Source organism: Pteropus medius, unplaced genomic scaffold (genome assembly GCF_902729225.1).
Source record: "Pteropus medius unplaced genomic scaffold, Ma_sr-lr_union100, whole genome shotgun sequence".
In the NCBI taxonomy this organism is placed as follows: Eukaryota; Metazoa; Chordata; class Mammalia; order Chiroptera; family Pteropodidae; genus Pteropus; species Pteropus medius.
This window is the reverse complement of record NW_024354499.1, coordinates 10,036,713-10,059,049: the sequence shown is the minus strand read 5'-3', so window position 1 is coordinate 10,059,049 and position 22,337 is coordinate 10,036,713. Positions and strand designations below refer to the sequence as shown.

General features: G+C 36.4%; 1 protein-coding gene across 2 annotated transcripts in view; it reads right to left on the bottom strand.

The window, feature by feature from the left end:
• Positions 1-21,586, bottom strand: part of CTNNA2 (catenin alpha 2) — a 990,025-nt gene extending 968,439 nt beyond the window's left edge. The window contains exon 1 of one of the 2 annotated variants that reach the window (XM_039852490.1): positions 21,386-21,586. The gene's annotated coding sequence lies outside the window, so the exon portion shown is untranslated. The remainder of the gene's footprint in view (positions 1-21,385) is intronic. The other variant, XM_039852491.1, reaches the window with a different exon arrangement.
• Between the last annotated feature and the right edge of the window lie 751 nt (positions 21,587-22,337).

Below are 22,337 nucleotides of genomic sequence, written 5' to 3'. Positions count from 1 at the left end.
TCAAAGTTGTATGCATAACTTCCTCTTGAGAGGAAAAGGGAAACACGGAGGCTAATTCAATAAATCTGTGTTGAAAACAATTACAATATTCTTCTGGGATATAAATTTAACAAGCATGGTGAGTATCTATGGTATAAAAGTAAAAGTGCTTCCCAAGTTCTATTTTCATGTGGGCTGGGCAGCAAATAGCCTTAGCTGCGGGAGGAACCCTTTAATTTGAACAAGAATGAAGTCTGATTACCAAGACTGATTTGGTTCCTAAGGGACAAATACCTTAAAATCCTGCCAGGAAGCAATTCTTCTTCTCCTTAAATTGGGTTTAAGGTCAGATACATGATTCTTCTCACCATCATTGGAAAATATAAAAAAATAACAAACAAACATAGACACTGGCACCACAAAAGTAAAAGGATAAAGGGGTTAAATGTGATGTAAGGGCATGAGAAAGAGCATGAAGTGATAGGAAAGCAGGAACAGAGCATGGGCAGAGCATTCTAACAGATGACAAAGTCCAAGAACATCAGAAGTCTGGAGGAAAGTATCAAGAAACAAACTAGGTGTCTAAGTATCTGGTGCAAGGGATTGATGATTTGCTAGAAAAGGTGGACATTTCACAACAAGGCAGATTGGTGGAACAAACAGGTCAAATTACTTGGTCAAAAAGTTATTTCCTCAATTCACCAACAGAATTAGTTTCAGTGTTTTGTTTTTGGTTAGCCCTCCACATGCACATAAAAAGAGCAGAGACACTGCAGAAAAGAATGGTCAATTCATCCAACCATGACAAAGTAAGGTGAGCATCATAAGAATCTCAAGTGAAGAACAAAAGGTAAATAGAAAGACCAAGAGACACAGATGTAACTACCACTAAAATCCATGGGGCCAATGACAGCAGGAAGGGATGAGTTGAACGCAAATGTGAGCATACGTGCACGCGCGCGCGCACACACACACACATACACACACACACACACACACAATGTTTCGTAGAGATACTTAGGTGCATAGGTTAATCATTCAGAAAACCTTGCTATAATTTCTGTCAATATTAAACAATATTAGCCAAAAATATTTGTCACGACTTTGGAATTTTAAAATGGTACTACAGTATCAGGAATATCTGAATCTCTTTAGATCTTACCATTTCACTATGAGACTATATTATTAGCTAGGATGGCCTATGGAGAAATTAGATTGACTAAATCTGCCTACATTTCCTACCAATATGGATAGTGAAAGACCATAGAGTTTGCATCTTAATATGAATGAATGCGTAATCAAAATCAACAGAACACTGATCATTCTCTCACTTGATTAAATCAACCACTCAGTTTGTGACAAACTACAAAAAACCTAGCTACTCAGGAAAGTGAGGCTAGAGATGTGAATTGGCGCAGAGTTTTTCTTTGTATCTCTGACTGTCTGGCAACTCCTCTTCCCCTTTCAGCAGACACGGCTTAGTATCCTATCAGCTCGGGCCATTCATGCCAGGTATGGCTATATGAAAATTGTCTATCCACACTGCCTCTCCTCAAGAAGGCTGGGTATTATCTAGTTAACATGATAAATGCCTACATCAGGAGAGTACTTGAGAGCTGTTCACTTATGTGTCCTTTGAGACATTTCAACAACATTAGTGATATTTTATGGCAAGGCAGGTCTAATCATGATAATTGTGTGGGCATTTTCTCAACTTTTCAACAGAGCTGACAATGTGTCTGGAAGAAAGAAGAAGAGTCTTAACTAATTTACTGTTACTATCTTTAATTCTTTCTGGTAATATCTTTTCAGGGCCTTGTTTTTCTCTCTCTTCATGAGTGATCTTTCTCTTGAATCTCAAACTCTGCTAGTATTTATATCTGATAATAAATTACTATTTATTAAAAAGTAAATATATATAATATTATATCATCGTATAGTAAGGACAAATCTAAGAATAAATTACTTTAGAGAGACGCATAACTGCAAAATGCCCAGTTTTATGTCCTATTTATCACAACTTCTTCCTGGTTATAAATTTTCTTTTTTCCTGATTATAAAAGCAAAATTTGTTCATTGAAAATAAAAGTTTATTTTTTTCTGAAAGAAGTTTTGAGATTTTTTTATTTACTGATATATGAGTTGATTAACTATGAAATAGGTTAAGACTTTATGAATCATATTTCAAACTTTTGCATGTATAATTTACTACTTTATCTTGTCCTGTTTTTTACTTTTTTAAATGCATGCCACATTTAATCTTTCAGTCATTTACTTTTAAATTTCTTCCCTTTTCATGTTTAGAAAGACCTTCCTTACTTGATATCAAATTATATAATCATGTATATTTCTTCTAGATTGTTTCTGCAGTTTTTCATAAGTTCGATTCAGTTATTTTTTAACCAATTAAATATTGGTTAAATATTTTTACCAATTAATTATATATCATAATTGCCAAACTGTGTATTCTTTAATATAGTCTGATTGATAAAATGCAAAGGTTATGATCTTAGAAAAATTATGTAAGACTATGCAATACAATAACTCATGGTAACTGAGTTTTGTTTTTTTTTCTCAAAGAACTATCTTAACACACTTTCAGATATTGTAAACTTGACATTTCCAAATACCCCCAAATTTATATAACTTTTCAATCACATCACATCTTAAAAAGGGTTAATATATTAAATTAAGTTTACTAAATTACTCCTGTATTTACTAAACATATACAAGATTCTGCGTCATATACTGAAAGAAATACTTAGATGAATAAAGCTTATCCTGGCTTTAAAGACATTCCTAGTCAAGTGTTAGGCCATCTAGTGGGATATGGAACCAGGGCAACGATATACCAATAATTCTAAGACAAGGAATAACATCAATGGGGAACAAAGAAAAGGACTGTTAAAAGAAGAGCGAGATGGACTCATTTTAAGGACTCAGATATAGATTTACCAAAAAGGGAGGATGTGCACTGGATGTACTTGAAGGACACGCAGAACATCTCCTAGGTAGAGAATATGAGTTCAAGGGGTCCATGAAGGAAAAAAAGGGTATATTGAGAGAGCAATATTTTATGCTTGCCAGGTCACAGAGGTCCACACAGAGGAGCATGAGCATATCTTTTTTGGAATACGAGCTTGAGTTTGGAACACTGGAGCTCTGAGTGGCAGGCAAAGGCTTTGAGATTTAATTTGGTAGCTGCAGAAGCACACCAAATGGTTTTCAGCAAGGAAAATTAGAATGATGAAAAACTAATCTAGTGCAGGTGTGTGGCGTGTGTCAAGATCAGGGGATGAAACACTGGAGAAATGACACATGGGAAGAGAGAGAAGCGGGGGGATTAAATTATGTGACAAGAGGACACTACAGAATTAAGCAGCTGCCAATAAGAGAAAGGAGTTGAGAAAGCTCTTATATCAAGAACAGTCAATGATGGTTTAAAAAAAAATCAATTACTTAACAAGAGAAATATAGTCAAGAAAAGACTTTAAAAGTATTAAACCACATTCAATGAATCCATCTGGAACCATCTTTAAATTTTCATTCTGTCACAGTAGTAGTATTGCAAAATAACACAATTGTAATATACATTTGGGACAAAGGCTGGAAGAAAGGAAAACAAGAGCATTCTTTCTCACCCTCCGAAATTCACTGGAGGTAGATAGCTCCAAAAAAGCTTATTCAAGCATCTCATGAAGTCACTCCCTTAGTCCCTAGAAAAGAATTACTCTGCAGGCATTTGAGTCCATCTCTATTTTATTTCCTAAGATGAAGCAGGTTGAGAGGTCTACATTTATCCATTAACCTTGTCCATTTCAAAAGAAGTGGAACAGAAATTGGTTAGATCAGAATCTTCAAGCACACCATGACATGGTGGTAGAACTCTTTAGACTACAGAAGACATTTACCAAATTCAGTGTATGTTCCAGGTTTCAGGAAAGTCTTTCAGGTCTTTTTAATGGCATTATTCATTTTGAGGATTTTTATTAAAATATTTACTCATATAAAAAATAAAATTATTAATATGATATTAATGACTCAAATATCATTTTTAGAAATTCAATAACACCCCTATGTACATATTCATGTGTCAACACTTACACACGTTGCCTGTCCTGGACCTTAGGCTAAGATGTTCTTGGACCCCCTGTTGTATTATTACAGGCATAAAGCAAGTGTGCAAGAAAACTGCTTCCATTGCTACTGAAATATCATTTAATTTCCTAATTAGTAGATATGTAAATGCAAAACCATAACACTTGGTTATTTCAAGTTTGGCAACCAAGTCACTGTTCACATCTGAGGACAAATTCTTCATGCTTTCAACACTTTTGTTCAAAGTTAAGAATTAAGAATGTAACCTGTCTCAAAATTTAATGCTTTATAAATTGATTTGTTGTATACAAGCAAAATGAAAGAATAGAATAAGGAACATATGTAAGTCATTTATTCTCCTTAAGCAAGATATATGAAAATATCTATTTACTAACAAATACAAACAAGTCACAACTACAAAAGGATTTCTTTAAATCGTAACTTCCCCTAACAGTTATGATTTACAAAGGATGATTACGATCACAAAACTGGACTTAAGCAAGCCATCCGTTATAAAAAGCAAAGCATAACTGACTTCTTCTGTCCTCCCTTCACCAAGTTTTGTCTAACTTGGGCTTTGCAATAAAGTAGAAATATCAGAAATTATGCAGACAGAGCACAAAATTTTTTAAAGTGGTATAATTTGAAAACTCACTGCTTTTTACCTACTTTAGGACACTGATTTGCTAATGAACTCCCTACACAGGATGTTTCTCCACTCAAATGATTCCCCTTAAAAGAAAGCAAACTAAAGGAAACCTTCCCTTTTTACTCTGCCTCCCTTGCCTTTCTGCATCTAACTCTGCCAAATGACTTTGGAAAATCCAAACTTCTAGTTTCTCCCTTCCTGGTCATTCTTGAGTCGATACTTTTTCAGATTTCTGAGCTGATCACTAGCCTGAAGGTACTTTGGCAAAGATCAACAAGAGACCTCCTTCTTAAGTAACAAGCGAGTGGCCTCTCTTTAGTCTTTACCCTCCTAGACATCCGAGCACCATCCAGTGATCACCTTTCCCCTCCGGAAACACAAGACACTTGGCAAACTTTCTTCTCACCTTAGAAAAAGTTGAGGAAAATCGACTGATGGAATACTCACGCCTCCTTCCCCAGTCCCCACAATAAAATCATGATTGGTCTGCCTGTGCATAGAATACTGGTGTGAAAACTCTTTGGCAAGGGCCAGATATATTAAGATATGTTTCCTCTTTCCTGGGAAACTATTTCTGCTAGTTGTATGAGCACCATTAGTAAAATACCTTGTTTTTTGCTAGAGATGCGAAGACCACTGTTAACTAGAGATACAGCTTTTTCTCCTTTTACTAAAAGTGTATTCTACACAAACCAGTAACTCACAAGAGTTACAGTTCAGTTTAGCAAGCTCCATTTTTAAAATGTCACCCATGCCAATAATCGATTACTGCAGTAAGATGAAGAATGTAGCTAGAAGGGAAATTCTGCTGGCTTAAATATCAGAAATCAGGATGAATAGACAGCAAATCTAACCCCCAACCAACACCACAGGCAGCCTTTTAAGCAGAACCTGCATTGGTCATGGGGTCATTTTTTGGCCACTGATCTGGCCACCTTCCATTGTCTCTTCTCATCACCAGCTGGGCTCCAGGGGCTCCTGGGACCAGACTGCATGACTGCTCCGACACCAGAGGGGTGGCCACAGAAGAGCCTCCAGGCTTCAGAACCCAGAGATCTCATGTGTGGTGGCAACAAACAATAAGGATTTGATCTTACAGTCTACCTCTTGTTGTCTCTGTTATGTTCTGGGTTAAAATGTGAACCGATGGTTTGAAATGAGAGTAACACTTTCTTTCTGCCATGTTTTGTTGTTGTTGTTTTTCACTTTGCTGATTTCCTTGAGTTCATATGATTCTTCACTTTCTTTCCCATCAAGTGTTTTTATTCTTTGTTTTTTAAGTGTTGGTATTCTTGAGGATGCAGATCCTATATTTCTGTTAGTACTTTATGCAACCTCTGGACACTTCATCACCTCCATGGTTTTAACTGTCACCTCCATCTTTCCTCCAAATTTTCTAATTTAAATACAAACAACTCAGAAGTCCAGGCCTGATACAAAAATGTCTATTGAAGATCTGAATCTGGAAGTCCTTTAAGCTCTTCAAATTTAACATCTCTAAACCAAACATCAACTTACACCTAAACTACGTTTCACACCTCAAAGACAAGTGATAAAAATCAGTTACCCTTGTCTTTGCCTTTGTCCTCGGTCTCTCACACCCAGATGGTTCCTAAGCCCTCTAATTCTTATTTAATCAGTGCTGTTTTCTCCATTCATTTCGCCTCCACGTGCATCATCCCTCCTCTCAGCATTTGGCAACTTATATTATTTGTTGGTTCCTAAACTGACAGTGGCATCCCTACCTAAATGCCTTCTTAGCCTGGAATGCTATTTCTTCATTTGTGTTAATGAGAAACTTATACATGTCCTTCAAGTTCCCATTCAAATGTGAATCTTCTTGACCTGTTTCTAATTTTGTTTGACCTTAAATACTTCTTCATTATTGCTATCTGAAATTCTGTCTATGCCTCTACTCCCCGCCATATTCTTTAGTTGTTTGTTTCTGGTCAGCACCTCCTACTATACACCATTAGAGGTAATAAGGGTAGAAACCACGTCTCATTCATCTCGGTATTCTAAATAGGGTACCTTACCTAAGAAAGGCAAAGTGAGTTCATATGATTCCTCACTTTCAGATATCTTATGCTAGATGTGAGCACAATAGATTACATATTATTTTCAAAGTAAAATATTCATTTTCATGATTACATGAACACAGCACAATTCTACTATACAATGTGTATTAGCTTTCGGTTCATCTCTTATGAAAACTATGATTTAAAATTATAAAGAGAATTTCCACTTTTTTAAAAAATGATTTTTTAGTTTTCAATCACAGTTGACATAAATATTAGTTTCAGGTGCACAATATACTGATTAGACATTTATATAGCTTACAAAGTGATCACCCCGATAAATTTAGTATATATCTGACACCAGTTATTACAATATTACTGTTTTCCCTATGCTATACTTCACATTTCCATAACCATTATGTAACTACAATTTGGAACTCTTTATCCTTCCCCTCCCTTCACAGTCCACCAACACCCTTTCCATCTGGAAACCATCAAAATGTTCTCTGTATCTATGAGTTTGTTTCTATTTTGTTTGTTCATTTATTTTTCCACATATAAGTGAAATCATATAGTATTTATCTTTCTCTGTCTGACTCATTTCACTCAACATGATACCCCCTAGGTCCATCCATGTTGTTGCAGGTGGCAAGATTTCATTCCTTTTAATGGCTGAGTAATATTCCATTGTACATATGTACCACCTCTCCTTTATCAGGTTGCCTCCATGTCTTGGTTATTGTAAATAATATTTCAATGAACATACAGATACATATGTCTTTCTGAATTAGTGTTTTGGATCTCTTTGGATAAATACCCAGTGGAATTAAATACCCTTCTTTGTCTCTTCTTATAGCCTTTAAGATCTATTTTGTCTGATATAAGTATTTCTACCTCAGCTTTTTGTTTGTTTCTATTTTCATAAAATACCTTTTTCCACCTCTTTACTTTAAATCTGTGTGTCTTTGGATCTGAAGCAAGTCTCTTATAGACAGAATATGTAAGGGTCTTGTTTTGTACTCCATTCAGCCACAGTATGGATCGGAGTATTTAATCCATTTACATTTAAAGTAATTGTTTGCTAGACATATAGTTATTTTATTATTCATAAATAATTTCTACTTTCCAAATGGAAAAATAAATAAAACTACAAATAATTATTTTATTTACTTGCCCTTAATTTTTTATTGAGATATAATTCACATACCATAATTCAGCATTTTAAAGTATAAAATTCAGTGATCTTTTTAGTATATGTGCAACCAATATGTGCAACCAACACCACTACCTAGTTCCAGACCTTTCATCACCTCCCCCAAAAAAATTCATACCCATTAACCTTCACTCACCACTCTTCCCTTCCCCCAACCCCTGGTAATCACTCTTTATTTTTTGTCTGTATAGGTTTATCTACAATATGTGATGTGTTGTGCCAGGACTTTTTCACTTAACATAATGTTTCCAAGGCTATCCATGTTCTCACATGTATCAGTATTTATTCCTATTTATGGCTGAATATTACCTCAATATATGGATATACCAATTTTTTTACCCACTCTTCAATTGATGGTTCCACTATTTGACTATAATGAGCAATGAATATAAGTGTACAGGGTTTGTGTGAATAGATCTTTTTAGTTCTCTTGAGAATATACCTAGGAGTAGAATTGCTGGGTAATAAGGTAACTCTGTATTTAACTTTTTGACAAAGTATTAAAATGTTTTCCAAAGTGGCTGTACCATTTTACAATCCTACTACCAATCTATGAGGATTCTAATTTCTCCCCAGCTCCCCCATATGTGATAGCATCCCCCTTTCTTTATGAGAGCCAGCTTGTGAGTATGAATAGGTATCTCATTCTGTTTTGGATCTGCTGAGCATCTTTTCATATGTTTATTTGTCATCTATCTATATCCTTAGGAGAAATATCTATTTGAGTTCTTTGCTCAATTTTTATTTAAGTATTTGTATTTTTATTATTAAGTTGTAATATATTTACATTATTTATATATTCTGGATTCTAGAGTCCTATCGGATATATGATTGTAAATATTTTCTTCCACTCTGCGGGCTCTCTTTCACTTTCTTAGTGGTGTCTTTTGATATACAAAAGTTCAATTGTGATGGAGTCCAATTTATCTTTTACTTTTCTTTTGCTATTTTGCTCTTGCTGTGACAAATAAGAAACTATTGGCTTGATCCAAGATCACAAGGAGTTACACCAATTTTTCTTCTAAGAGGCTAATAGTTCCTACATTTAGGTCTATAGTGTATTTTCAGTTATTTTTTTATATGGGGTAGTGACAGGGTTCAAATTTTTTTTTTTTTTTTGGAAAGAGTGGAGATACAGGTCCAAATTTATTCTTTACATGTAAACATTCAGTTGTCACAGCACCACTTGTTGAAAAGACTACTTTTTCCCCAATTAAATTGTCCTGTCCCCCTTGTTGAAAAATAAATTAGCTATAATGTATGGATTTACAGATGCTAAATTCTATTCCACGTATCTACATGTGTATGCTTATGTCAGGACCACATAGTCTTGATTACGGTAGTTTTGTTGTAGGACGTGAAAATGAGAAGTGTGAATCCTCCAATTTTGTTTTGGTTTTTAAAGCTGGTTGGGGTTATTCTTGCTTTCCATACGAATTATAGGATGTTTGTCAATCACAGCAAAAAAAGGCAGCTGAGTTTTTCAAAGAGATAACACTGATTTACAGATTAATTTGGGGAATACTACCATCTTAATAATATTGTCTTCCCGAATCTGTGAACATAGATGTCCTTCCATTTATTTAGATCCTCTTCAATTTCTTTCAATGACGTTTTGGAACTTTCAATATACAAGTCTTAATATTTCTGTATTAGTAAATACATGCCCTTTCATGAATGAAAAGCAAAATAGTAACAGTAGAGACTGTTTTATAATTATAAGAATAGAAATAAAATTTGTTCAAAGTTAGCATTCTACCTCAGAAAACTTTTTATGTCATACATTTATTAGTTTATATGAAGTATTTTAAATAAATAATCAAAAAGGAACATTTCTTTTTACATATTAACATGTTTTAGTTAAAAACACTTCTGCAACTTTAAGATGAACAACCACAAAATGTAACACAGTTTGATTTAAGAGGTCAGCAATTCCTAACCGCAGCAGTACACAAAATGCCTTCCAAAGGCAGCCAGGCATCAAGAAAATGTTATCAGATAAGTAGCTCTATCACAATTATTCAGGCAAACTAGAACAGAAAATAGCGATATGCTGCTCATTATATCTTTATTCAAACTTATGATATTAGTATTGTTGTAACTCATACTTATTTGTATATTACTTTGGGAAAGACTGAACTAATATAAAGATGATATGCAGCATAATAGCTTAGATATGAAAATGATGACAAGAAAATATTTAAAGTATCGGATGGCCAAAGAGTAAAGTCATTTAGACAAACTTTAAAAAGTTTAATAGCATAAGTATCATCATAAGCAAGTTATCACCATCATCAGAACACTGTTCACTCAATCAGTCCAAAATCTACAAATGCTACGGCCCATGCCTTTGAAGAGCCACATACAAAAGAATCACTGTGAAATAATCATGAAGGCCTAGGAAAGTACTAATATTTGGAAATGAGTATATGATATCCATCTATACACTGTGCTTATTCCAAAGAGAAAGGTTCACAAATACTGGTAAATATAAAAGGTATTTGGGATACTAAGGAAGAGTCAAATATTGAGAATAGTATTAAAAACAAAAAGGTGTCTTTAGACCACAGTATAATGTATTTCATATATGAGGAATTATTCATACTCAATCTAAGTCAGCCAAAAAAAAAAAATTTAATTTAAAATGTGAAAACTAAAAGAAAAATGAGTGTTACATTTCATCATTTTCATATATATATATATATTTGAACCATGAACTCTCTCTTCTTAATAAATGTCTCTTCACTTATTAAGGTCTTCTTTTTTGTACTGTTCAGTATTATAATTTTTTTTCTTCATAGAAGAAACATGCCAATGGAATGACTATGAATTAGAAAGTTGTTACTTTCCTCTCAAATTATTTTAATTAAATATGTCAGTTAAAATACTAAGGGTTTTATTTATGAAATCTGATAACATAGTTGCCCTATCTTTCTGAAGAAAAGGTACAAAAATAGACAAGAAACTTTGAGAAAGAAAAACCATCACTTACTGGATATCACAACATATTGTAAGCTATAGTAATTATGATAGTACATCGTTAGTTCAGGAATAACAAAATTCTTTATACCTAGAGAATATAAATAAGTCCTATAAATTAAAATAAGATAAATAATCTACTAGAAAAACCTGAGTAAAGATATGAACACAGTCATTACAGCAGAAACAAAACATTTGGCCACTAGCAGAAAAAAAAAGAAAATCAATCTCTCTAGAAATCAGAGAAACAAATTCATATAACAAAGAGATACCATTCTTACCTATTCATTGGTAAACTTTTCCAAGTTTGAAATTATCATGTATCGGTGAAAGAATAAGGAAATATGTACTTCCATATCTGCTGGTGAAATGTAAATTAGCACTACCATTTTGAAGAACAATTAGGCATCAACTATTAAAATCTAAAATGTACATACCTCATGACTCCAAAATTAAAATTATCAGCCTACCCTTTAAAAAATATACTAGTACATGTGGACAAAAATCCTGTATAAGAGTGTTCATCACAGCATTGTTTTAAATAGCAAAATAGTAGGAATGAACATAAATGTTTATGAAAACACAAGGATTAAATAACCACAGCATAACTATACTAGAAAATAACAAGCAGCAATTAAAAATAATGGTATATATATTCATGTTACCAGCTTAGCTATATGTGAAATGAAAATGAGGTAACAGAATACGTTACCATTTAAGTAAATATTAAAAAATACATCTCACTACATAGACACTGACCACCTATATTTTTGAGGCACTCTTGTGGGGACCCCAAAATTAATCTCCTGCCCATGACACAGCAGATAGTGCTGTGCAGATAGTGCAAACATTTTATCTCTGTAGGATAGCCAAAAACTGAAAAACTTAAATTCTAATCAATGTAATGTCACATTACAATGTAATGTGTAGGAAGACTATTATCCTAGAAAATGCTCAGATATGCTTAGTTAAAAAAATAAAACACAAAGTTACATATATATATATATACACACACACATATATATGTACACGTGTATACATATACATGTATATATATACCTATGATCTCAGTTTTGTTTTAAAGATTTCTACATGATAAACTCAGATATACTTATGGGGAGGAACCTAGAAATTCACCAAATCTTCACTGGAGAATTGGACTGCAGTAATTTTTATTTTGAAATTTCTTTCTCTTGTTATTTTCTAGATTGTTCTACAGTGGGCAAGTTTTGATGTAAGTGCAGAAAACAAAACAAGTTCTTTTTGAAACAATGTATCTTCTGTTATTGCATTCTTGAGATACCTTTATACAGATAATGTCTAAATATTTTCTCCCCCACTTATTCCAGCCTCACTTTTCAGTTGCCTACTGAGCAGTTAGAGTCCCAGCTTTCAATTCTCCTGGATGTGGCTTCACTTCTCCCAGTGCTGTGCTCATTAATCCCATCCTCCTGCTGGCTCGGCCCCGTCCCAGTTCCCAGAGAGGCAGCGCTGAATTAACAAGTACTAATACAAGGTCATCCCCTCCTCCACCTCTCTCCTACCCATTACTGCGTCCACCAGGACTTTTGACCCTTGCCATGGTGGAAACAGTACCACGCTGAACTACACACTGTCTCATGTTCTTTCTGGTATTAAACTGTTTAGGTACTTTTCACCCCTCTATATTATCAATTCATAATGCCATATCTTACTTATATATAGGTCTAGGGCTATGTCCCCCAAAACAGTGGTTTTATTAATTTGTAAGAAAGTATTTGATGAACAACTGCTACATTTGTTTAACCAGAAATTTACGGAATTTGTTCAAAGATAGAATGAGTTCAGATTTAGTTCAATCAGTTAGCATTTATTAAGGAACTAATGAGGGCCCAGGGTTATATAACAAGGGAATATTAGGAAAAAAAATAAAGTATGGCTCCTATTCTTGACACAGAATCTAAAGTAGTTGAGAACACTGAAAAAAAGAGAATAATTACTGTTTTAGCTTCTGCCTTAACAAGCAAAACATGAAAATCTTCTTGCCTGAGGTCCTGATTTCACAGATGGGCAAACTGCAATCGAGTTTGCCTGCCTAGATTCCAGACTGCTGCCAGCACCGACTTTTGCCTCCTGTCCCAACTCCATGGGCCCCAATGTGCCTGGCTCTGCTTGTCACTATTTATATGCTTGCTCACTTTGAATTATTCCCTTGGATCTAGACTCCATTCCTTTCCAGTTCATGCTGTGGGCTAGAATCTAAATGTCTTCCTTGTTCTTTTCCTAGGGTACCCTCTGTCACCTCTTTTTGCACACATTCCCACAATAACTAGCTATGACTGCAATCCAAGCTTTCTGCTTCAACCTCCTTCCCCCGAGACTGAGAACATCATGGCAGGCCTCTAACTCAAATTGTAACAAACACTACTGTTTGCTTGCCGGACATCCCTTTCTCTCTTCTTTTTTCTTAAAAGAACTGCCATTCAGCTCATCTACCCACTTCACTTTCTCCACAGCTATGCACTTCAGGAAAAACTGACCCCAGAGCCCGCCTGGCCCCAGCAGGTGGATCCTGCTTAGTCTAAGCCTATCACGCATGGTATTTCCTTTCACTTTGCTGCTCACTGGATTGAACATGGCCACGTGATCCCGTGCTGGCCAGTGAGATTAGAGGTAAGGGAGGACTTCCAGCAAGTTTCCTCATTTTTCTGGAAGGGACATGCTGCTGCATGGTGTTGTACTTAGAACTGCAGCAGCCATCACACCACTGGCTGAAGATGAGGTCTGGACACAGAGGGGACAGAGTTGAGAAAAGGGCAGCGAGGAGAAGCTGAGCCTAGGTCTGAGCCTGGAGCCGTCTCGCCTCTGGATTTAGTTACTTTTACAAATCTTTTTGAATGTATACCTTTTCCTCTGCTGCCAGGTTACACATAGTAAATAACACGTCTCTAAAAAAAAACATACGGGCATCTCTGTTTTATATTTCAAAAGAATAACTTTAAAATGGGAATTTAATGGATACTTGGATTATTTTTAGTTTGAAGCTATTATGAGTAAAGCTGCTGTTAATTTTCATGTAAAAGTCTTTGTGCATATGTTTTAATTTCACCTGGCAGTGGAATTTCAGCATTGTATGGTAAGAGTATTTTTAGCATGAAGAGAAACTGACAAATTGTTTCCTAAAGTGTTACATTCCCACCAGCAAAGTATGAGGGCTTCAATTGCTTCACACCTTCTCCAAACCTTGATATTGTTGGTCCTCTTAAATATACCCATTCTAGTGTTTGTACAGTGGTATCATACTACGGTTTTTAAATTTCATTATTTGGGTGAATAATGGAGTTAAATGCCTTTTCATGTGCTCATTGACCATCAATATATCTTCTTTTGTGTATACCTCTTCATATATTTCATTCATTTTTAGATTGTTTGTGTTCTTATTGAAATGCAAGAGTTCTAAATACAATTAGAATAATTAGTCTTTTGTCAGGTATATATAAATAGAAACAGAGATATATGTCTAGCAAATCACATGTCTTTTGAAGTTTATTTTTTTTAATTTTGATAGTTTAGTTTTATCTTTTTCCTTTAATTTTATGATTAGTGCTTCTGGGGTCCTATCTAAGACATCCCTGCCTTACTCTAAATCATAAAGATTTTTTTTTCCTATATTTTCTTCTAAAAGTTTATATACTCAAAATCACAGACTAGTCTCAAAAACATTATGCTCGATGAAAGGAGACAACAATGAGTACATACTCTATGATTTGATTTATTGCCATTTTTACAACAACAATAACAACAACAAAACTCTAGAGACAAAAAGCAGTTCAAGCAAAAGGGGAGATTTTAGAGCAATTGAAATATCCCATATCTTGACTACAGTGATGGTTACACAGATATATTTGTCGATACCAAACTTAAAATGGATATACTTTATTATATATAAAACATACTTAAACAAATTTGATTATAAAAGATTTTAATGGGAATTTGGAGCTAGAATAGTAGAAGGACAGGCGACCACACAGTCCTAGGGGATAAGATTTAGAAGACAAGCAAGACTTTGCTGTGTCTGAAGCAAAACCATTAACCTTAGAGTATATATAACTTCTTAAATAAATATTATCTTAATCTTAATGCATAAGTGCCATATTGTCTTTCAGAGACGGTGGCATTATTCAAAGAAGCCAACTGTACATTGCCCTAGTCCCTAAATGAAGGTAGCAACTGCCTTGTATCTCCAGCCCAGAAAGGATTCTAGGATTCGAAAAGTGAGAAGTAATAAAGAATGGGGAGGTAAGAAAATGTTCCTTAGTTCTTCCTTGGTCCAGAGACTCTGTGAAGCTAAATCTACAGCTTTCTTGGGAAAGGGAAATCATATAGCACTAAAGATGGAGGTGTTTCTCATGTAGTAAACAGTTTAATGTTTCAAAAGAAAAAACAAATGGGACATGGTGAGAAATAAATCATCATGCCTTGAAATTTTTAAGAACAATCAGATATGGAATTATAGGATTTTATAGCTAGAAGACACTCTTCATATCCTCTAGTACAAGTCACTTAAAATAAACATTTAATAAATAAGGTTTGGAGACTTTGAGGCTTGTTTAGTCATATAACTAATTAGTTGGTTAATTCCTGATTCAGTGCTTTTATAAAATTATAATCTCTAGCCCAATGCTCTGCTCAGAGCAGGTATTTAAAATATACCTGATGAATCAATTCATGCTAGGTAATGTGATTAAAAAAAAAAAAAACTACATAGAATGCATAATTGAATAGAGGAATAAATTTAAATGCAGACATTTTTTTCCAGTGAGTTCTGTATATTCTTCTTTATACCATTTCTGCATATTTGAGAGGGGGAGGGAAGCATTTTTTGTTAAATAAGTCCAGCAGGTACCAATACCTAAAGAAAAAAGGAAGAAAGTACTAAAGACTCAAGAATTGTGGGATGCCCTTTCCAAGAACTAGCTGAGGACAATTTGCTCATTCTGAGACGGTTAAGGACATTTCTATCTACTTACTGGAAGATGGAGTAATGGTATTTAACAACTGCTTTAGGCTCTATGAATTTAAAACACACTTGGCATACTGAATTCTCACCAACTCTTGTCTAATCACAGTTAAAATCAGATGGGAACATCAGATCCTTCCGTCATTTATGGAGTCATTGTCGTTTCCGGGTAGGCTGTGGGAGAACTGAAATGTCTCCATCAAGACTTTAAGGCTTTAGTTGAGAAACATCAAGGTGCCATAAAAAAAAATTTTTGAATTTACTACAGATATGTAAAGACCAACATAAGCACAATTTACACAACATGAACATATGAAAGTATCCTATTAATTTTCTAATACTGTTTTATAGTCCTTGGGATCTCATTTAAAAAATTAATTAAATTATTTATTTTACTCCAACTTCGGTGGCATGTCTATTCATTTAATGTAGGAACATTAGAGCAAGATACTAGCTGATTTGGAGCTCTGTCCCCATCAGGCAGCTCCCATGAGTGTTTTGGCTCCTCTCAAAAACCAAAGGAAACAAAATAGCAAGATTCTGAGAAACCAACATTTGATTTTATATATGTTTTTTCATCCAAGATCTATCTAGTTTCAAAGGCTGTTAACTGAAAAAAATGCACGTGTATATTCATATATATGTCTATACACGGATGCTTTAAACAACTACAACATGGATTGTATCAGCATGAGAGAAAAAATATAGAAAACACCTAAATAGGCAGTTATACATTTTCAGCCCTATAGATGAAACAAAATTGATTCACTTTATTTCACCTTTTCTCCACCTCCACCTTGAGTACACAATTGCTAATTTCACTCCTGTTAATGAACATTCTCTTCACATCTGAAAAATCATTGTCTAAGAGTTGTATATACAAATATAGCCTTTAAACAAAAAGGAATAAAAGTGCTACTAAATTAAGCTTTATAAAGTCAGACTATCGCTTTGTGTTTTCTATAAGGTATTACAATTAATAATGTCAAAGACTTATAAAATGCATATTTGTGTTTGAGTTATAATTCCTCTCCAAGGTAAAAATTCACTTATGAGGAAAATAAAAATGTGTAAGAGTAGTTCATCAAAAATCACTGGTGCTTTAATATCGAACTGATGAGAAGTAATACACTTGAAAATGTTTTATTTAGATCTGCTGAATCTTGAGAAAAATCTCAAAATAGAAAATAAAAATGCTACAGTCCATAGTCTGTTAAACTACTAGCTTTTGGATATATGTTCATATTATAATTATCTTCTTTAAGATAATAATCATGAGACCAATTGTGTATATTCATAGAACTACAAAAAAATATAAGCATTTTATCATTTTGTAGAAAACCATGAAATTGTGTCCATCTATTTAAAATGGATTAAACATGAGCACTATAAATACTGACATTTGTTACCTGCAGGTAAAATCTTCTGGAAATCATTTTTGATAAAATAACTCAATCACATCACTCATACTGTTAGATAAAATTTCATGGATATACATGTTTCAGATTAGTTAATGGACACCAACCAAAAATAAAGGTGTACCAACAGATGTGTCCAGCAAGCAACTGCCACACTAGAAGACATTTAACTTCCTCACTGCACACTCCCAGATAGTTCCTCTTTCATCATCCCACCTTAATCTCCCAGTAAAACAACTGAAGAGTATAAATCATTTAGAATCATTAATGATCTTGAATACCCAAAAAAAGAGACATGGGGTAATTAGGAAAAATCAACAACAAAGTAAAAAAAAAGTTACTGGAAATACAACTACCCTAACAATTACTGGCTTCATATATGTCAAAGTAAAATAATCCTTGTTATTATTCTCCATGATTCAGTCCTGAAATATTCATGGGTTAAGGCAAAATAAAAGAGAGTTGTAATAATCATATTATCATAATATTAAATCTTTGTTGTTTAGTAAAGTTTTCTTTAAGCCTTCAAGTTTACAGAAAAGGATTAAAACAATACTCCGGGTCCTCCTTGTGACACAGACCTTGGATTCTGTGTCTTGGGATGGGGCTTTGGGTGAGACAAAGAATTAAAAACGAGCTCTCCTGGGTAGCTGAACATTCTACGATAAAATGGATCCCACACAACAACAGTCTTATGCCAACTGATAGTGTAATTACTCTGACTGTGTATGTCCAGTACCTTTTAATACACTCACCAGTATGCCAAACATCCCAGTAAACAGTCTTCCCAAACCCAGCAGGCTTCTCTCTCTGCTTTTCCAGCTGTGGTACCCACCTTGCATGAAATCTTTCCCAGGTCTCTCTGCCCAAGCTCCAGTACACTCCTGAATATAATCTTTCCCTGGCTACGGAAACATCTGTCCTCTTTGGAATTCCTCTAACACTTATTTGCTCTTCATTTCTTTCCAGTACATAATCATATATTGTCTTTGATTGTTTATAAACTGTTTCTCCTAATTACAATTATGCTTACTTAATAAATGCTTCGTTTGTACCAAGCAGTATATTTAACACATTTAACCCTTAAAGCAATCCCATGAATCAGACTCTACCCATTTTGCACATGAGGAAGAAGACTTAAAACAGAACATAAGGGTACAACACTCTACCACTTATGTAGAACGAGCACTCAAATCTAAGGCTCTCTCCTCCTTTGCCACTGTGAAATACTACCTCATGCAAATGAATGTCCTCCTCAACTAGATTGTAAACTAAGGTCAAACAGAGTGTCTTTTACTTCTTTTGAAAACCTCATACCACTTAGCATAGGGTTGGGCAGGTTTTAAGAACTCTGAGGAAGGAAAGCACAGAGAATTTTCCAGAATATTTTCTACAAGGTACATAAAATGTTCCTTGGGGGCTTTATCTGTACCATACATTCTTAAAGGTCCAGTCAAGTAAAGGCAGAAAAGAAATTCTTTAGAAGTTGGTCTTTATATGGAAAATAGATTACAGTAAGAGTGGCAGGCTGCTTTTATAAGACAGTAACTCCTCTACTATTTCATATTTTATTAATTTTACTCATCTCTCAAAAATCTTGCTGTAAACAAGTGTTATTTTATTTTCTATTCCTTAATAACCTTGTATATTTTGTTCTCACTAAATGGATAAACGTTTACAAAGGAAACAAGTATAAGGTACCTTTCTTTCTATAGTAAGCACAGTATTAAAAACTGAGGCATACACTCACATTACTCTGTGTAGCAAAATTGCAACAGAGAAAGAGCAGGGCTGACCGGGGCTGCCTCTTGCCCCTACGCATATCTAGGAAGCCCCACCAAGAGAGCAGTAGATATGTTGGAAGGGAAAAGTCATCTGAAAGTAAATCAGGATAGAATTAACTGATTATATTCACATATGATTACTAATGAAGTTTTAACTAGCTTCATGGCATTCCAGGAAAAGGAACATCAACAACAACAACACATACCCCTATCTACAATTGTGTTCATTATTAGGTAATGCAACCATTTCCAATACACACAGGATGGACTGCAATTCTGTATCAGGATGTTGGTAACACTCATAATTCAACTAAACTTCTCCCATATGGCTTAAGAGTCAGCCAAGCCATTAATGGAATTGCATTCCGACCAAGGGGAGTTAGGGGTGGGTCCATCATTCCCAGTATCACACACTTCCCCAAAACTGATTCAAATGATTAACTGTATCAGCTCTTCATCAAATCAGAACTCAATCACTTTCAAAGGTAATTCTCATCATCTCAACTCCTACTTCACATTCTCATAAAATGCAAAAGTGTACTTTGCACTACTAGCATATAATAATTTAAATGAAAAGAAAAAATCAATAATTTGCTCCATAGCATAGTTTCTTACTGGCAACTTCATTGATTCTGCCATTTATTTCAGTCCCTCCCCACACAGTCATTAAACATAAGACATAGCTATTATACAGATATTAAGATTTAGGGGGTTGTTGTTTAAAATACAGACAGGGCAAAATACAGGCTTCTAAAGACTCCGTTTTTGATTTATACTTATACTATCTGTGGGACCTTTCTGAGGCATGGTTGTCCCACCATATATAAACTTTTCAGCAGCAATGCTCGCAAAAAGAAAAACTGCCAAATTACTATCAATACAGATAACAGAAGGGGTTACAGTGTAAGCTAAAGAAAGCAAAGTGAAATATATCATTTGGTGGAAATAAGTGGTGCAAAAGCAACTGAAATTTTAAATTGTTGATAATGGTTCCAGAGCTAATTCAACTTTTCCATTGGTGTAAACCACAAAGAGAATCGTACAGTATGCTTCTCTTCAAACATCTTCACAATTCCTGTCCGCCGGATGAGAGGAGATAAGGGTATCTGCTAAAGGCTATAACGCAGCTAACACTTTAAAAATGGTAAATGTATAATCTTGTGGAGTATAAACTCATTACTCCCAAAACTGTCTATCCATTGTCCTCCTTTAGCAGTTAACCCACGATGAACAAAAGCACATCTCTTCTACCCTTCTGCTCCCTATTTTCCCAAATCAGTCTACCTTAGTGTTTTGTGTGCTGATGAAAACATTCCATAAATAATACTGTGGTGCACACGCATCAAAGTTTAGAGAGTTTCTGCCTTTGAAGTAGATAGTGACAGGACTAAGGACACATGGGGTCAATTTCAAGCCAAATATTAGGCGGGTGGTTTGAAAATATCAATCCAAAGGGGCCTAGGGGAAAAGGACACAAGCATCCATGCCACCACCCTCCTCTCCCCTCCCCTCTTCTTCTCTTGTTCTCTTCCTCTCTTCTTTCCTTGTGGCTTCTCACAGGGACAATCAAAGCAAGAAAAGCTTGATTTTAAATTAGTGAGACACACACTGGGACTATGTAATTCCCAGGAGGAAAAAAGAAACTGCCAAAGAGGGGTGTGGAGAGTTGTTGGCAACACGTCTAAGTGACAACCCTCCCCACCCCCACCGTAATACAGCACAAAACCACAGATTCTTCCTCGACCCTCTTCTCCTTCCAGTTTTACTCTGTCCAACTTGACCCTTAATCCAAATAATTCAAGGACCTGGAGGGTATCCGCTGTGCAAGAGTGTGTCTCTCAGTATACGTGCCCAATTTTCTGGAAGCCCCAGAATCCGGACAGTTTCGCAGGCAAGGGATCTCCCACCGGGGAAGGGGTGAAGAAAGGGGGCAAAACAAAATAAAAAAATTAAAAAAATAAAGAGGTGAGACAAGAGAAAAGGGATGCAGAGCTGCGCCGTAGAACGTGCGGCTAAAAGGAAAATAGGGAAGAAAGAAAGGGTGGGAAGGAAGTGGGGCTGCGAGAGAGGAAGAAAAGGATGAAAGAAAGGCTGGAAGGGAGAAAGGAGGGGAGAAGAGAGAGGGATGTTGGGAAGGATGAGGGCGGGAAGGGTTGGGGAGCAGGAGGAGGGAGGATGAAGAGGATGGGAGGGAGGAAAGGAGGGAGGGAGGCAGGCAAGGATGGAGGATGCTCTGCCCGGGACTCACCTCTTTGGGTCGGTGGGAGTTTCTCGCCTCCTCCTCTGTCTCGCCGGTTCCTAGCAGCTGGAGGGGTAATCACAGAAAGGCTGGAGAGGCGGCGGCGGGGACGAGGGCAGCAGCTGCTGCAGCCGCCTCTGGCCGAGGTGCGGTGCCTCCTGCTCCGCCCGCCAGCCCGGGTCTCCGCCTCACTCGGGGCTGGAAGCGAAGCCGCTCCCCCCTCCCCCCGCCCGCCCCGCGACCAGCCCTAGCGCGAGCGGCAGCGGCCCGGATCGCCGCTAGGGGAGGCGGTCAGTGCGCAAGCGCGGCCGCTCGCTCGCTCGCGCGCCCCCGCGGCCCCCGCGGCTCCGCGGGGCAGAGGGAGGCACCGGGTGAGATGGCGCGGGCGCGCACGGCCTAGGGAGCGCCGAGCGGGCGGGGCGGGGCGGAGCTGGGGAGGCGAGGCCGTTTCCCCGCCGCAGGTGGGGGGAGGGGACGGTGGAGAAGGGGCACCGCCGGAGGGCGCAGGTGCCGTGTCCATGACAACGCGTTACCCTGCGGGCGGAGATTCGGAGCTGAGCCGCCCGGAGCCACCAGGACTCGGACCCTCAGTGCGGGAGAGGTCCTGGTGGGGAGAAAGGGACCGGGGTAACAGTAGGAAAAAAGGTTGAGCCGGAGAGGGGACAGACACATGGCTAGAGGAGGGCAGGCCCCCAGTGCAGCGAAGGTAATGAGTGACTGACGCGAGAGGGAGGTAGGTTTGTTGGAAACTGAAATCCCAAGAGAAAGAGGATTGGACTTTTAAAGAACCTAGAAGAGGATGGAAGTGTTAAAACAAAACATTTGCTCATTTAACAAGTCTTTGTTGAGTACTCTCTGTGGTAGACATGATTCTTTTATTGATTCCAAGAATATTACTGAACCCCTAATTCGTATCAGGCACTCTAATTTGGCATTTTAAGGATCCAAAAAATGTTTAATG